Source organism: Thamnophis elegans, chromosome Z (genome assembly GCF_009769535.1).
Source record: "Thamnophis elegans isolate rThaEle1 chromosome Z, rThaEle1.pri, whole genome shotgun sequence".
Lineage (NCBI taxonomy): Eukaryota > Metazoa > Chordata > Lepidosauria > Squamata > Colubridae > Thamnophis > Thamnophis elegans.
In genome coordinates, this window is record NC_045558.1 from 106567869 (window position 1) to 106581659 (window position 13791).

Sequence of the window (13791 nt, forward strand, 5' to 3'; positions counted from 1 at the left end):
GGACGGTGGCGAGGGTGCGAATCTCTACGGGGAGCTCGTTCCAAAGGGTCTTATCTTTAATCATGAATAGCCCCCTCCCCTCATGAGTGTGCTTCATGCTTACATATTTCAAGACAACAGATCCCTATTTTTGGTAATTCAAAGTCTAAAAGTAACCATAAAAGAAGAAAAGGAAACAAGGAAAGGTGGGTAATCCATGCAAACATGCAACAAATGCTGTTATCAATCCATTCCATAGATATTGCTTGTTCTAATATTAGACCTTCAGAAGTGTAAAATAAAATGTGACAATAGGCATTGTATTTATTAAGACTGGTTTAAGAATTACAAAGAAGAAAATAACTTTCAAACCTGGCAGAATATTTTACCCAGTTTACTAAAGAATCTTCTTGTTGTTCAGTTGCAAAATTGTGTCCACCCCCCACCCCCAACTCAATGGACCACAGCACTCCAGGCACTACTGTCATCCAGTGTCTCCTAGAGCCTGCCTAAACTCATGCCCACTCTTCAGTGATGCCTTCAGTCTTTCCCAACATCAGGGTCTTTTCCAATGAGTCCTTTACTAAAGAGTCTTAGTGAACCATAAAAGTGTGTGTTCCTTTATGCTCTCTTAGTTGCCTTTTCTCCAACAAACTGATGAAAACATGAGAAGCTACACCTGGCAGAAGCTTTCCCTTCTTTGTAACTTTCAGAAGGACAAGCATTCACTCCTACAAGCATGGAAATAACAACCTGGGAGGATAATAATGGCAGAATCCCTATATCAACATACACTTTCCCTCTTCCACCTGGCAGGGGTGCATCTGAGGTTGACTGACAATGCCAGGATTAACCACACAATAGAAGCAGTGATAAGATCTTGCAGTTGGCCTCATCCTCTCCCCTGTTGGGCCCCAAGGGGATTTGCAAAGTTGGCAAATTTTCTATTCCATCATGAATATGTCCAGGAGAAAAGGATTAATAGAACAATGTGTAATAACAAGTGTGCATGTTGAAGGCAGAGTAAGGGGGTGGGATGGGGTGAGACAAACTAGTTCGGCAAAGCACTCAAATGGAAGAATTGAAAGCTGGGCATGAATTCCACAAAGCTACATCAAGATTCTTTGAAAGACCAAAATAGGAGATATTCTGCAATAAAGCACGTTCATCTTAGAAGACTGATCTAGGATGAACACTAAGAGGTGGAAATAGCATCAGTCCCCACCTGTTTTCTTTCTGTATAACGTGACTCCTGGCTAAAATTAGGTGATAATGAAGTAACTTCATCTGTTGAATTTCTTACTCTTAAAAGAACAGAAAAATTAAAGGGGCAATGAGGGAAGGAGATAGAATTTATTTATTTATTTATGGACATGTCTCATTTTTCTGGTCAGTAGATAGTTCTAAAAGATAGAAAATGCAAATAAAGTGTAAATATTTTAAATATGTAGCTAAATTACATGAAAACACAGCATAACAACCAGCAACTCTCCTTTACCTTAACTTCAATAATCCAAACTTACCAACATATTGTAAATGTTGCTGAAATAAAAGTGATTGGTTTTGGGAGAAGGAATGGAGCTCAAATGGAGCTGAGCTGAACACATCTCTTTAATTTGGGAAATTCCACACTTTAGAAACAGTGATTCTACTGGGACAGAAATGACCAGATGCAAGAAAGGACTAAATCCAATTCCACAGTTAATGGTAGTTCTTGTTTGTGGGTTTATGGGCCTGTGATGATAGACTCCAACCATGTTTACTCTCTTTTTTCAGTTATCACAATATCACAGAATGTTAGGCTAGAGGGGCATTATAGGAAATTAGTAACTAAATTTAGTAACTGCATCAGAACTGGGTCTGTAAAACCTTGGTTTGTAGCAGCTACACAAGGGAATTTGGTGAAGTGATTGGCCTCGATTGACAAGAAATAATGGTTTAAACAAGATAAAAAGGGGCCACAGGGTAATATTGCTCACTTCTAGACAGCACTTCTTTGTGCATCTAGAATAAATGATGTTCATTAATTTCCAAAAAATAAACAAACTCTGCAAGATATATTTTCATTCCATTTGTAAACATTGCCCCCTACTGCACACAATAGGAATTACAACTTTTCACTAAGGCTTAAATCTTGATTTTCTAACACACAGCCTCATGGGCTTAGGGTTACCGAAATAGAGAAGGGAGGTGGGAGGAAGAGGAGGAATTCTGTGCTTGTATAAGAAGCATTACATGATGTCCTACTTAGCCAAAAGGTTCAGCTTTCCTATATAGTATGAAATTATACAGAGCCTCTTTAAAAACAGAATAAGGGCTTTTTTTTTTTAGTCATCAGAAATTGCTACCCCCAGTTGGCATTCAATTCCACTTTGGGCTTTTCCCATATCTAAGCCAAGAAGAAGGTAACCCCCATTTCTCTCCTTAGCCATGTCTTGTGTTTCAGGACAGAGCTATTCTTAGCTACCATAAGATGCAGCTTGTTTATGTTGGAGGAACAAGTTTGGCCTCAGCTGACAGGGAACCACATGTGATTCCCTAAACCCAAAGTTAGCACAAGGCATGGCATGGGGTCAGGTAACATCTTGAACTTTCTATGCTGCCTACAATGACCTCTACTTTGTGGATCCACCTATCTCCAACCCAGTCCATCCATTACTAAAGACCTATGTTGGGTTCTTCCTTGTAACAACATTAATATACATTCCTCATGTCCTTCATGTTGGCAGAAAAATATTATCAACATACCATCACTTTATCACACCTTCAGAATGTGGTCTGGCAATGCTGCTGCCCTTACAAGAAACAATGTGGGACATTTCAGGACAGCAATTCATGGAGTGTCCTCCTTCACTTCCTAAAATGGGAAAAGAAACCATTAATTATTCTTCATATTGATGTGCCAGGTGGGATTGGGGGCTTGGGGGCTTCCTCCAGCTTCATCCTGCACTCCTGGTATGCCTTATTTATTACTTATTTTTACTTACTTAAACAGTGGGGCTTCAAACCACAGTCCCAAAAGGAAGACAACCTAAGCCCACTTAATAACAAGCAAGCTGTATAAGCATGATCCTACTCTCGCCTGCTCTTCTCAGAAACCCCGTGAGAAATCAACTCTAGAGAACTAAAAGGAAAAATTCGTATAGGCCCACCCAGTTCCCACAGGACTGATATTTCCAATCTCTCCAGTGGAGGCAGGGCATTTGTGAGCTGTGCAAAGTTGTGTCCTCAACATGCCCCCTAGCATTTCCTACCACTTACAAAACACATGTATTTTTCTTTTACAGTTTTTCACATGATATTCATATTGTTATGACAATCTCACAAGAAACTGGTAGACCATTGTTAAAAATCTGCAATATTTAAAATGTTAAAACTGGTACAGAAGTAAAACTATCTTAAGGAATGACCTCATTACTGGCAGGACCAGGAAATATTCTGTACATATACTTCTTTTGGAGAAGCAGCTGTCTATTTAATATGAAATATGAGCTACCAGGAAATTAATAAATCTATATTTAAAAATAGGATAATTTATACAATGTAAAACTGATTGTGGAGTTTTAAAGAACATACTGATTGTTGTTGCAGTGTTCTAATTCCCCAGATGATCAATGTTTCCATTAAAAACCAGAAAGAGGAAAGAGGATGCAGAAACCAAGTATATGAACTTTCTCACCATCTGAACAAAATACCTGCAGATGTGGGGAAGGGGAATGCCTTTAGCAGGTTTAAGCAGCCAACAGAATTGGGCAGATGCCTCTCCTGCCTATGCCTTCCCCATCTCTATCAACAAGTCATTGTAGATGGTTTACACAACAAGGTGTGTGGCAGAAGAAGAGGGGAAGCACAATTTAATAGGCAAACAACTAAATATGACTTCTGCTTCCCACTGAAGTACTCTGAGGATGAGATGGAGAAAGTGACATCATGAGGACGTCTCTTAAAAAAGTAAGTGAGGTGTCATAGATATGCTGTGATTAGGACTCATAGATGAGTCCTTCACCTCTAGTATATAGTATATTTCGCTAGACCTCCCTATCTGGTATGTATTATCAGGATGACTACAAGATGGGAGCAAAGTAAGAAAATTGTGGATGTTTCTTCACAGCTATCTAGTATTTATCTGGATTTTGGTAGCCCAAATATGCTAACCTTACAATCTGCCTTTGTAGTGCAGAATTTCATCATATTAACTATTTATCCAAATCTTTAATAAGGAAATCAATTTAAATCATTATTTTTCTTTAGATATTAGGAAGAATTTCTTGAGGATAAGAGCTGTCAACTTCTTCCAATCCTGTTATGTTGCCTCACTGGGGTATTCTTAGGAGGGATGAGCAAACAACATTAGAAGTGTATACTAAGAATATATATTCCTAAAAGGGTCACTGAAAGTGTGAAGGTCATCCCAGCTGCCTAGTTAAAGCAAGTAGACACTGAGCAGACATTGGGCAGTAACAATATAAAAAGATTGTGAGGCTGATCATTATTCTCGGTGTTATCCCTAAGTATGAATTTGTTGCTTTTGAAATCTTTCAGCAACTATATTGGCCATTTTATATAACTTTTGTTTTATAATAATTCTGGTGCAAATATGTATATGGAATATATAGTTTATGAGGTGCAATAAATACCCATCACCCATCCTCCAATGTTTTACTTTAATCTCCAATAACCAGTTGATGGAGTTGCAGTAAGCAAATTGGATCCTATGAAGAAGCTGGATTGTCTACACTTGCTCTTAAATAGTACTTAGTGAAAAGCAAGCATTTTTGCTGAAATGACTAAATGCTTTTAACATCTGCTTGAGAGGCTGAAATCTGGCAGGCATTTTCCCCCTCCTGTGTTAAATTTCTGTATCTCAGTGGGCTGAAGAAAAAGCAAAGATAGAGTAATGGAAGGAAGAGTGGGCAGACATAGATCTATAGAAAAGAAGAAAACCTACTTTCTAATAATTCCTAATTTTTCTTCTTTTTCACCCTTTTTAAACCTTTTGATTTTATGGAGATGGTAAATTGTGAAAAGATTAACATTCTAAAAACAACAAAAAGTCATGATAACAATGTTACTTTTTTTGTTTGTACACACCTTAATTCAGGTTCAATCTCTTCCAGTAGTGATTTAATACTGTATACTCACCATACATATTTGAATTTAAAATTATAACAAGGCCATTTGTGTCCTAAAGCAGTCTTCAACTGATCTCAGCCCAAAAGTTGAATTATTTTGCATTTTGATTAAACCTCTTTCCTCTGTAATAAAATGGCAACATTTTAAAAAATACAATGCATGGCTGCCTCGTGATGTTAACAATCTATAAGGTGAGGCAGCTGCCTGATTTTGCCTAGAGACAGAATTAGTTTTGTAGTCAAATTAAGATCCCCAAGGTCTTAATCCAGGATAATGTTTCCATCCAGAAAAAATATTTTCAATGGAGATTGTCTCATTGTTCATGCTACCCATACAGTGCTTTTTAATGCCTAAAACTAACTTCTCTTAACATTTTACTTCTCAGTCATAGTGGTGTAGAGTATTTGTGTGTGTGTGTTGGGGGGGGGGGGTCAAGTCTGTCTGGAATTCAAACTGCTTATATTTAAACTTTGCTAACTCAGCAGAGGAGAGCAGATGACTCAACTGCCAAGACAGTTTATATCTTGAGAAAAGAAATGGGAGTTGTTGAGTTTGATTGAAAGAAGTTCATTCTAGGTGGCTCCTGAACTAATCAAAGGCCTTGCTATTTGCTCCACCCTCCAAATCTGATATATTTGCACTAAAATACAGTTTGTTTTGGCTTATCTTACCATTTCAAGCTGGAAATTATGATTTAGCACACCATTGCCTGAAACTAAGGTAGTAGGAGAAAGACTGGATGAGAAAAGCAGTTATAATGTTGGAATAGCATGTGGGAAACCAAGATTCAGGTCCACAGTCTGCCATAGAAGCTTACTGGGAGATTTTCAGACAGACACTCACTTTTAGCCCAATTTATCTCATGACGTCGAGAAGATGGAGTGTTCAATATGCTCTGAACAAAAACAACAACAACAGAATATAAATCAAGCAAATAAATTCTTGGTCATTACATTAGAGATGTAATTATCTGCATTCACCCTCTATTTTTTCAGTAAATAACCATTTACCTGTACTTGAAATTTATTGTAGTTTGATAAAGGAACCATATCTTCATAACAGCATAGATGATGACAGCTGAAAAATATATGATCATTTATAGTAAATGGCAAAGTTCTGTAACAATCTGTTTCTGAATATCCAGAATTCAATTCAAAAGCATTGCCGTGTGATTCCGAGATACCTGGTTGGATCTCATTGAATAGATCTAACATATAAACCTTCTCTTCTTCAGATAAGGTTATGGCCCAGAAACCAGTTTTGATGAAGAAATTTAGATTAATCCCCAATATTGATGATTCTACTAGTGCAAAAAATAATAATACATGATCCTCTTTCCTCATTTATCAAATATATTTTCATTTTTAGAGGAACTTATATAAGAGTTCCAATTTCTACTCATCAATGGAATTTCAATTTTCATTCCAAAATGGAAGGGGGGAAAAAAGACTAAGCTAGATGTGAAAAAGACAGGGCAATTTATCCATTTTCTAAAAAAGCAACTGCTATATATATAGAAAAGTGTGATTTAACCAACAATGTAGTAAAATGACAATGCTTAAGAGATTCTTGCCTAAATATCTGAAGATAAGGAACCTTGCTGGATTACCTTTGCTGGCAAAGAATCAAAATTAAGGTATTTGTAATTAAACACCTTGACAGTTGTCGTTTTATTAGAAGCTAAAGGAATTATTGATGAACATCTGGTTACGCGACTAGTGCAAAAAAAGAACTATATATGACAAAAAATGATCTATTTATTACTGAAATAAGAGATGGGTCAGAATTGAAATTAGTGACATACATGGCCTTTTCCTCTTGTTTTCTGTAGGTCCAAGACGTGGAGGATCAGATTTCAAAAACTCATAAGCCCCTATTATAAATATTTTAGGGTAGTTAACAGTATAGTAGAACAGTGCATGGTAGTAACAACTTCTTTAAACAAGAGTTCCACAATCAATCTTTATAACTACTATGTACTTTTATTTTTTTCCTTATACCTGGCCAGATAGCATTCAGATACTGTCATCCTGCCTATACTTACTTGAAACAAATCTACTCAGATAATCATACTTAACACATCCCTACTAGAAACAGTAAGTAGAACAGGATGTAGCTTATCTGTCATGTTTTATAGTTAAGATTTATTATGTTTTGAAGAACCATAATTTAAGCAGCTAATTCTCAGACTTTCAAAAAATGATACAAATAGATCTGCTGGGTATGGGGATGGATTAGATTTATTAGAAGAATTTTTATGGCAGGGAGTGCTCTTTTTTTAACGGTTTTTCTGCTTTTTCTCAGTGCTGGGAAAAGCATTGGACGAATTTCTGATTATTCTGCAGTTATTAGTTATAAACTTTTTAAAAATCTGTCAGCCTTATTTAGTAAAATAAGCACTCACTACAGAAGCAACTTCTTCAGCTATATGTACCTCTTAGATCTGAGAACTAGGAAAGTTGGTTTCTGCTAAGTCAAATTGTTTTTGACTCTTTCTAAACCATGCTTAGTTGGATTGACCCAGACTCAAGATACACATAAGCCCTAGATCCTACACAGGTGGTTTCTTTAGTAAAAATAAACATATAAAGGTAATATGTGAGTGCTTCCTATAGTTTGTCCTTTGGCAATCACTATGTTATTATTGCTAACTATTATTAAAATTACTGTACTATTACTATTCAATATATTATACTCTATTGCTTTTACCTATTAAAGGTAAAGATTTCCCTGTCCAGTTGTTTCCGAATCTCAGGGGCGGTACTCATCTGTATTTCTTAGCTGAGGGAGCCAATGTTGTCTGAAGTCAATTTCCATGGTCATATGGCCAGCATGAGTATACACTGAGGTGCATGGAATGCTGTTACCATCCCACAGATTTGATACTATTTATCTACTTGCATTTGCATGCTTTCGAACTGCTAGGTGGGCAGGAGCTGGGGCAAGGAATGGGAGCTTGCCACATTGTGTGGCACTCAGGTCTCAAGCATTAGCTGTCAGCTTTCCAGTGGACAAGCTCAGCATCTGTAACTGCTGAGGCATTGCAACCCCATTACTTTATTAAAATTGTCTATATGTAGTCCTCAACTTATGACCATGTTTAGAACCAGAATTTCCATTATAAAAGTGACTATTAAGTGAGCTATTTCCAATTTTATAATTTTTTGCCAGTTTTTAAGTAAATAACTGTAGTTGTTAAGTGAATCGCATGGTCATTAAACAAATTCAGAATCCCTTGTTGATTTTTCTTGTCAGAAGCTGGCTGGGAGGGTTGCAGATGGTGATCACATGACCCTGGGATGCTGCAACTATTATAAATATATGCCAATTGCCAAGCGCCTCATTTTTGACTGTGTCTGTGGGATGCTATGATGGTTGCAAGCATGTGTATTGGTCATAGGTAACTTTTTCGTTTTAATTTGAATAGTTGCTAAACTCAAAGTTGTTAATCCAGAACTACCTATAAACTATGCTGTGCACTATTACTAGTATGCATCCACAATGCCAGCATGTAGAATATATTTTACCATTTTTTACATTATGCTTCGCCTTGCTGGGGTCTATACTTTTCTTCTCTTTTGGACCATCCATTCCTTCTGAAGAAAAAAACCAGTTTCTTTAATTTGGCTGATTGTCTAATTGCTGGTGGTTGCAGAGTTGCATAACACATGTCCCTTGTGCCCCCTTCCCTCACCTGTAACAGAATAACAGAGTTGAAAGGGACTTTGGAGGTCTTCTAGTCCAACCGCCTGCTCTAGCGGGAAACCTATACCATTTCAGACACATGGTTGTCCAATCGTTTCTTCAATGTTGGAGCATCCACAACTTCTGGAGGCAAGACTTTCAACTGATTTAATTGTTCCAACAATCTTGAAATGTCTCCTTAGTTCTAGACTGGTTCTGTCCTTTATTAGTTTTCATCCATTAATTCTTGTTCTGCCTTCAGGTGGCTTTGGAGAATAGGTTGACCCCCTTGTCTTTATGGCAGTCCCTTAGCTAGTGAAACACTGCTATCATGGCAACCTTCTTCTTTTCCCTAAACTAGACATACCCAATTCCTGCAACCGTTCTTCAAATGTTTTAGCCTCCAGGCCCCTAATCATCTTTGTTGCTTTTCTCTGCACTCTTTCTAGAGTCTCAACCAGTGGTGGGTTCCTACTGGTTCGGACCAGTTCAGCCAAACCGGTAGTGGTTTGGCAGTCTGGGTCACTGGAATCGGCAGCAACCCAAGCCTGCCATGACCTTAAACTGGTTCTCCAAGTGGCACCATAGGTGCCACCATCTTGTTTTTTGCTTTTGCGCATGTGCAGAACAGTTTTTATTAGACTGTGCATGTACATACTGTGCGCATCAGGCATGTGCGCATGGCGTGTGCACAAGCAAACCAGCAGTAGTGACTGCCGGAACTCACCCCTGGTGTCATCATCTTTTTTATATCATGACAACCAAAACCAAATGCAATATTCCCAAGTGTGGTCTTACCAAGGCATTATAAAGTGGTACTAACACTTCACATGATTTTGATTCTATCCCTCTGTTAACACAGTCTAGGGTGCAATGGCTTTTTTGGCAGCTGCAGCACAATGCTGGCTCATATATAAGTGATTGTCCACTAGAACTTCAGGATCCCTTGTATGTATTGAACCAGGGACCGTTATTCTATCTCTCTGCATTTTATTTTTCTAGACTAAATATAGAGCCTTATTTTTCTCACCATTGAATTTTATTTTGCTAGATAGAGCCCTTCTTGAACCCATCTTCTGGAGTGTTGGTTATTCCTGGCAGCTTGGTATTGTCTGCAGATCTAATGCCTTTTCCTTCTATCCCCTTGTTAAAGTTACAACTTTACTGGCAACTCTGCCTCGGCCAGCATTTCCTAACTTTAGCCAATTTAAGATGTGTGGACTTCAATTCCCAGAATAGCACTGCTGGCTGGAATATTCTGTTAGTTGAAGTCCACCCATCTTAAAATGGCTAAGGAGGAAAGAGGGCAGCACAAGTACCTATAATTTTGTTCAAGCCATCTGTTCTTCCACATGCTGATGGCTACAGCGCTGCAGGCTTTCAAACAGGTTTTCCAGCTGCACACAAAGCCATTGAGCTGAGACCTGCCTGAAAGATCCTGTTGCCCACCTCCAATGCAGTTTTAATAAGACATATATAATGCATGATAACATTTGACACTGATACAGATGAGCCTGCCAATTCATTTTAACCAAAGAAACCAAAGAAACTATAGACAATGAAGCATTTAGTTTACCATTAACATTTGATTCAAAGCATTATGGAAGAGAAGGTTAGCAAAAACTAGTCCAATATCCTTTTTATATCAATGCCTAATTATTATTTTCTGGAAAAAATGTGGAGACTTCAACACTGATGGTACTGTGCCAAAAAAAATATGGAGGGGCAACACTCCCATGTTATACTGATGAATGTAAAGTTTATCAGTCTAAAGCAAATGTGGAGCATCCCTAATGACTTTTTGCAAGGCTCATTATGGGGAATGCTGGAAGCTGCCCTTTAGAAACATCAGAAGGGCAACAGATTTCTCAACCCACATCCAACAGGTGTTTATAATTATCTCATTATCCAACAAAAGCTGTAGCAGCTTCCATCTGGATCCCAGCTTTGGAATGCTTATATATGTTAATTTCTTCCAAATATTTTCTAAGCTTTTACTCTAATCCTATATCCACAATAGTTAAGTAATAAATGCACATACATTTGTGGATGGTACCATTTATAAATATAGCCACCGTGACTATACTTAGCAACTATAGTGCAATTGTTTTGGTCATAAGCTACATCAGTTACTGAAATTATGCAGAGAAATTACATGCTACTCAAAATGTTTAAATTAGAGTTGGCCCAGACAGTATTCTAGTTGTTAAAAAGGATCATTAACACCTATGTTCCTGGCAAAGGCACTATGCTACCAAATAGCTACATGAACTACATACTGTATCATGTAACTTTAAGATTCCTTCACACAGAGCATTTATGAGCAACAAGGTGGCAATTCTCACCAGAGTAATCCATTTCTTCTTGCACTTATTTTCATTGTTAGTAAGCATGCCTTTGCATAATGCACAGAAGGCATATAGATGTTTCTTTTCCCCTTCGCACACACAATAGTAAAATATGTTATCCAGAGAAGAAAACTTGCAAGAAATTTAGGACAAATAAAGTTAATTTCTTTAGACAATGCTTAACTAATCTGTAGAATTTCCTCCACAAGACATAATAAAAAGTCCTTTTTAAAGAAGAGACAAATTTATAAGCAGGGTTCTCTTAGTACATTTAGCCATAGTGTTTTATTTGTCTTATTTTTCAGCAAACCTTATTTTAAACATAGCTTCTCATTAAGTTTAAAATTATAATTCTGTAGTGTTTATGCTCTTCCCATTTCTTCCAGGTACCAGTAGAAAACAGGAATTCTTTTAAAAACTCAATTATTTCACTCATATATTACAACTCTATTTAAGAGCTGGTTTACTGCCAAGTCGAATCTTGCTCAATCGGTTGTATTTTTTGAAACACTGGGCATCAACTCCCAAACTTCCCAGGTTTTATGGGAGCCAAAGTCCAACTTACTCAGACAGCAGCACCAATACTGGAAAATAAATACTGTGTTGGTCTGGTCCAGCAGGCTCTTGTTATGTTCACTCTGGCTGACCCATTCCATTTGTTGAACCTTCCCCTTCCAAGAGGAAGATGCAAGAATCTTGTCTTCCTTTGCACCTCTTCACCCTACCCTGCCCATTCTTGTTAACAACATATTCTACATAGCATTACTTTGTCATTACATTCCTGAACTAAGAAATGGGCAGGGGGGTAATTTAACTGTAGCTATAATATTTTTTATACATACCACATTATCCACTTGCCAGCCATTTCTATGGTATTGCATTTCTGTTGAGATATTTGTAGCCTCTGTACTCACTCACACAACTCACACTATTGTTTAGATTCACTTATTCACACTCTGTCCTTTAAGCTTAACTGAGCTCAAGAAGCTTTTTTTAAAAAAAATTATATAGTTCTTTTTGCCCTACTTTAAGATAAAGCAAACATAATTAAGAGAAAGTGCTGTTGTTTGACCAAAAATGTAAACTCTTCCCTTTCTCTCATTTTAAGACTACTGTGATACAAATTTTATTAATACAAATAAAAGTATCTGGGAAATGCCGGTTAGAGAGGTCTTTCTCTTTTTCAGTTTCACTTTTACCCCAGCTGATGGGTATTTATTATTAAGACTTTCAGAACCACCCTCACTTCCATTCCCCATGAATATTTCATGGGATAACTAAAAGGATTTACCTTTAAAATTTAACCCATTCATTTCCAGTTTAGTGCCCTCTCTAATTATTGGTCTACAAGTTTAAAAATTCCATCCAGAAAGAATGTAGCTGTAATCTAATGAACATGGAAGAGATAAAGTTGGAAAAAGCTTGTATTTTAAAACATATGAAGTAAAAGAAACTGCTTGAGAATAGCTAGCAGAAAGTTAACCTGAATTAAAAGCTTAAGATTTTTAACAGTTATCTGGCTTTTGGTGGAAAAGGTCTGTGTTGTCCCTGAATGCACTTAACAGTGGTTAAATTGAAGCAGGAGAATTTTTATCCTATAAGTATAAAAAGCAATAGAAGAGCACAATGGATTGTGCATATTTGTAAGAAAAGACTATTGAGTTGTCCAGGAACAACTCATATTTTTGGCACCATAGGCAAAAGAAACAATAGTGCTGAATGAGGGATTAAATAATAATCAGTTGCTGCTCTTTAATGGTATTCTAAGGAGAGTCCGTATGTGATTAATGCACCAGGCTAGAAACCAGAAATTTTTGCCTTAGAGATAAAATCAATTGGGTGAATTTGGGCTAGTTGTTCTCTCTAACCCCAGGAAGAAGGTAATAGAAAACCACTTCCAATTTTTGGAAAACCTGGACAGACTAATCCTAGTAGTTGACACAAGTCAATGTGTCTCAAAGATATGCACATGTGCACCCACACAATGTCTGTTTCTCAACCTAAGCTCCTTTACCCTGCTTTTTTAAAAAGTTGGGCTGGTTTGAGGTATAGTTAACAGGGTTGATCTTAGTTTCAATGTTATATTAAATTATCCTTTTTCTTTGTAGGAGACTGAACATGGAAATAGAAGAATGTGCTGAGAAGAGGATTGCATTAAATTACAGAAATAATAAAGTAGTTTCTAAAACACATTATACAACTAGTATGGTTTTGCTATTGCTTAAAAAACAAGAGCAATTTTCGAAGTAAATTCCCAGAAACATGAAGGCAAATTATCTGTTGTATAATCTAAGTAAAGAAGTCCTATGTTAGGAAAGTAGGCTGATGAAAACCTGTAGAAGTACTAGTAGTAGTAGAAATAGTAGTAGTAGTAGTAGTAGCAACAGCAGTAGCAGCAGCAGCAGCAGAGTAGCAACAGGCCTTCTCTTACAGATGTATTTACAGTTCCTTCTTAGTATGATGACAATGTTGCTTGTAATATCCTGAATCAAAAATGACTGCCTGATAGCACTCCCTTATTTATCCCCACACTTGCTATTTGGGGTCTGCTTGTCCTGGGTATGTTCCATTGAACGATCCAGCAGATGTAACCCAAGAACACAGTACTGTGGTTTCAGGAAGGCATGTTCGTGCCCTTTTGAGTCAC